Raw genomic sequence first — 5000 nt, 5'->3', positions numbered from 1 at the left:
CTGGCTGGCATCGTTTATGGTTAGAACTAGGGCGGTATCTGATCGCCTTCGAACCTCTAACTTTCGTTCTTGATTAATGAAAACATACTTGGCAAATGCTTTCGCTTCTGTTCGTCTTGCGACGATCCAAGAATTTCACCTCTAACGTCGCAATACGAATGCCCCCGCCTGTCCCTATTAATCATTACCTCGGGTTCCGAAAACCAACAAAATAGAACCGAGGTCCTATTCCATTATTCCATGCACACAGTATTCAGGCGGGCTTGCCTGCTTTAAGCACTCTAATTTGTTCAAAGTAAACGTGCCGGCCCACCGAGACACTCACTCAAGAGCACCCTGGTAGGATTGCAACGGGGTCCGCCTCGGGACGCACGAGCACGCACGAGGCGCGTCGCACGCCTTCAGCTCGCCCCACCGGCAGGACGTCCCACGATACATGCCAGTTAAACACCGACGGGCGGTGAACCAACAGCGTGGGACACAAATCCAACTACGAGCTTTTTAACCGCAACAACTTTAATATACGCTATTGGAGCTGGAATTACCGCGGCTGCTGGCACCAGACTTGCCCTCCAATAGATACTCGTTAAAGGATTTAAAGTGTACTCATTCCGATTACGGGGCCTCGGATGAGTCCCGTATCGTTATTTTTCGTCACTACCTCCCCGTGCCGGGAGTGGGTAATTTGCGCGCCTGCTGCCTTCCTTGGATGTGGTAGCCGTTTCTCAGGCTCCCTCTCCGGAATCGAACCCTGATTCCCCGTTACCCGTTACAACCATGGTAGGCGCAGAACCTACCATCGACAGTTGATAAGGCAGACATTTGAAAGATGCGTCGCCGGTACGAGGACCGTGCGATCAGCCCAAAGTTATTCAGAGTCACCAAGGCAAACGGACCGGACGAGCCGACCGATTGGTTTTGATCTAATAAAAGCGTCCCTTCCATCTCTGGTCGGGACTCTGTTTGCATGTATTAGCTCTAGAATTACCACAGTTATCCAAGTAACGTGGGTACGATCTAAGGAACCATAACTGATTTAATGAGCCATTCGCGGTTTCACCTTAATGCGGCTTGTACTGAGACATGCATGGCTTAATCTTTGAGACAAGCATATGACTACTGGCAGGATCAACCAGGGAGCTGCGTCAACTAGAGCTGAGCAGCCGGCCGCCCGGGAGTGTGTCCCGGGGGCCCGCGCGAACACGCAAGCGTCCGCTCAATTATTCTGCAAACAGGAGGAGGCTGAGCTCCCCTGCACAATACACCTCGAAACCCTCTCAGGTCCCGGCGGCGCGCAGCGCCGTCCTAAGTACTTGGTCGGGTTCGAGAGAGGCGCAATCGCCCGGAGTTTGGCGAGTAGACGCTTTAGGTGCGACCACCCGTGCTCCCAACTGAGCTTGCCGCTGCCGACAGAGGCCCGGGAGCGTGCTGTCGTGGCATTGCCGGCGGGAGACAACACGCGCCACCTACGGTGGCCGGCAGCTCCAACGCCAGCGCCACAGAAGGACAAAAGCCCCACTTGGGTGCCGAAGCGAACTCTCCCAGCACAGCGCACGCGCCAACACGTCCGCACAGCTGCGATACAATCCACCTGCGAGAACCGCAGAGGCGACCGAGCAGCAGACGGCGTCGCGGCGCCGAGCGCCGGGCGGCGGCGCATCCTCAGCGCACACAGTCCTCAATCGGACCAGCACACTGCAGATGTCCACCGCGCTTCGCACCGGGCCCGCGAGGACCTACTTTGGCCGCACGGCGCCGCGTGCAGGGTGCGCCGGCGCGCAGCTGCGCCGCCTGCCGCCTCCGTCGGCCGGCGCGCCTGCCACTGGCCGCCCCCACCAGCCGGCTGTAGCGCGTGCGCCCACGCACCGCGCGGCCAGCACGCCGGAAGGCCCCCCCTCACCGGCCGGGGACGGTCCCACCCAGCCACCGCCGCGTATCGCTTCACACCCACATGCCATTCACGTTCGTGGGCATGGTGGGTATCGCTGAAACAACCGGTTGGTAGCTCAACCGATCGTCGCCATCACTGATTCACCTCTAGCGAGAACAACCGCACCACAACGGTTTACCAGTTCTTCATTTGCGTAACGTCACCAGCAAACGTAGACGTCCATCGCCATTTGCAAATTCAACGATTGTTGCATGCCTGTGTCAGGTGTCACGACACACTATGTCTGCCCACATACACGCAACAACATGTGCACGCTTCGCGAACACGTGGAAGGTGGCCCCCGTACGTATGCGATGTCCATTGCGCGAACGACTGTCAACCGGCCTCTGTCGCATGTCGCAGATGTGGAACGCAGTGCACCATGCTATCACGGTGTGTGAGAAGAGACGACTACGTCTGACAACACGCGCCACTACATCAACAGACGGCTCATGCTGATCGCCATCCACGGCATACCATACTGCAATCCAGCTCTTATAGGGAGACGACACGTAGCTGAGTGCACAATATTTGGACCGTATGGTTCGCCGTTGTTGGCGCAGTCGTGGTACGGTCACACATGTACCACGATGTATCATTCAGTACATGAGGACCAATGTGCGGTACAGTGTGTGATTTGGACGTACAACATCAGCGGACAGTTGCCACAAGCCGTACCACAACGTAGGCTGTGCTTCGCCATGCGAATGCCAATGAACAACTGCGAAGGGCATTGAGCATGTACGTCCTGCCGCCATCCGCATTACAGTGTATAGCTGCAAGGTGTTTAACATGAAGCGATACTCTGGGGACCGGGCAGTGCGAGTAGCAAACTATATTGCGGGGGTTGCAGTTAGGCAACACTACACTAATTTAACGCGTCGTATGACAATTACAGAGCAGGTTAAGGCCCAACGTGTGTTGGGTTAAGGCCCAACGTGTGTTGGGTTAAGGCCCAACGTGTGTTGGGTTAAGGCCCAACGTGTGTTGGGTTAAGGCCCAACGTGTGTTGGGTTAAGGCCCAACGTGTGTTGGGTTAAGGCCCAACGTGTGTTGGGTTAAGGCCCAACGTGTGTTGGGTTAAGGCCCAACGTGTGTTGGGTTAAGGCCCAACGTGTGTTGGGTTAAGGCCCAACGTGTGTTGGGTTAAGGCCCAACGTGTGTTGGGTTAAGGCCCAACGTGTGTTGGGTTAAGGCCCAACGTGTGTTGGGTTAAGGCCCAACGTGTGTTGGGTTAAGGCCCAACGTGTGTTGGGTTAAGGCCCAACGTGTGTTGGGTTAAGGCCCAACGTGTGTTGGGTTAAGGCCCAACGTGTGTTGGGTTAAGGCCCAACGTGTGTTGGGTTAAGGCCCAACGTGTGTTGGGTTAAGGCCCAACGTGTGTTGGGTTAAGGCCCAACGTGTGTTGGGTTAAGGCCCAACGTGTGTTGGGTTAAGGCCCAACGTGTGTTGGGTTAAGGCGCAACATAGGTTAGGTTAAGGCGCAACATAGGTTAGGTTAAGGCGCAACATAGGTTAGGTTAAGGCGCAACATAGGTTAGGTTAAGGCGCAACATAGGTTAGGTTAAGGCGCAACATAGGTTAGGTTACGGCGCAACATAGGTTAGGTTAAGGCGCAACATAGGTTAGGTTAAGGCGCAACATAGGTTAGGTTACGGCGCAACATAGGTTAGGTTAAGGCGCAACATAGGTTAGGTTAAGGCGCAACATAGGTTAGGTTAAGGCGCAACATAGGTTAGGTTAAGGCGCAACATAGGTTAGGTTAAGGCGCAACATAGGTTAGGTTAAGGCGCAACATAGGTTAGGTTAAGGCGCAACATAGGTTAGGTTACGGCGCAACATAGGTTAGGTTAAGGCGCAACATAGGTTAGGTTAAGGCGCAACATAGGTTAGGTTAAGGCGCAACATAGGTTAGGTTATGGCGCAACATAGGTTAGGTTACGGCGCAACATAGGTTAGGTTACGGCGCAACATAGGTTAGGTTAAGGCGCAACATAGGTTAGGTTAAGGCGCAACATAGGTTAGGTTAAGGCGCAACATAGGTTAGGTTAAGGCGCAACATAGGTTAGGTTAAGGCGCAACATAGGTTAGGTTAAGGCGCAACATAGGTTAGGTTAAGGCGCAACATAGGTTAGGTTAAGGCGCAACATGGGTTAGGTTAAGGCGCAACATGGGTTAGGTTAAGGCGCAACATGGGTTAGGTTAAGGCGCAACATGGGTTAGGTTAAGGCGCAACATGGGTTAGGTTAAGGCGCAACATGGGTTAGGTTAAGGCGCAACATGGGTTAGGTTAAGGCGCAACATGGGTTAGGTTAAGGCGCAACATGGGTTAGGTTAAGGCGCAACATGGGTTAGGTTAAGGCGCAACATGGGTTAGGTTAAGGCGCAACATGGGTTAGGTTAAGGCGCAACATGGGTTAGGTTAAGGTACAATATGGGTTAGGTTAAGGTACAATATGGGTTAGGTTAAGGTACAATATGGGTTAGGTTAAGGTACAATATGGGTTAGGTTAAGGTACAATATGGGTTAGGTTAAGGTACAATATGGGTTAGGTTAAGGTACAATATGGGTTAGGTTAAGGTACAATATGGGTTAGGTTAAGGTACAATACGGGTTAGGTTAAGGTACAATACGGGTTAGGTTAAGGTACAATACGGGTTAGGTTAAGGTACAATACGGGTTAGGTTAAGGTACAATACGGGTTAGGTTAAGGTACAATACGGGTTAGGTTAAGGTACAATACGGGTTAGGTTAAGGTACAATACGGGTTAGGTTAAGGCACTTGGGGGGGGGGGGGGGCCCGGTTTGTTGATTGTGATTATCGTAAGTAAATGACTGCGGCATCATCTGATTTGCCACGTCAGGGTGCACCTTTGGCTCATAACAGGCGGCGCTCTGATTCCATGCTTGTGGCAGACCTGTGTCTTTCATTCCTGCCATTGTTTGTGTGGTGTGACAGGAGGCAGTATTGTGATGTTGGGTGCACCCCTGTCTGGGACATGTGTGGGTGTTGGTGGCTTAGCTGAGCAATGGTGGTTGTCGGAAGGGTGGGATATTCTGTTTTCCGAG

At 53.2% G+C, this 5000-nt stretch overlaps 1 non-coding gene across 1 annotated transcript in view; it reads right to left on the bottom strand.

Moving 5' to 3' along the window:
* Positions 1–1139, bottom strand: part of LOC124589649 — a 1910-nt gene extending 771 nt beyond the window's left edge. The window contains exon 1 of the ribosomal RNA XR_006976157.1: positions 1–1139. This exon is cut by the window's left edge and continues 771 nt beyond it. This is a non-coding gene — a ribosomal RNA (small subunit ribosomal RNA).
* Between the last annotated feature and the right edge of the window lie 3861 nt (positions 1140–5000).

This window comes from Schistocerca americana, unplaced genomic scaffold, assembly GCF_021461395.2.
Source record: "Schistocerca americana isolate TAMUIC-IGC-003095 unplaced genomic scaffold, iqSchAmer2.1 HiC_scaffold_718, whole genome shotgun sequence".
NCBI classification, from domain to species: domain Eukaryota; kingdom Metazoa; phylum Arthropoda; class Insecta; order Orthoptera; family Acrididae; genus Schistocerca; species Schistocerca americana.
Note: the sequence above shows the minus strand (reverse complement) of the source record. Positions and strands in the feature narration are given on the sequence as shown.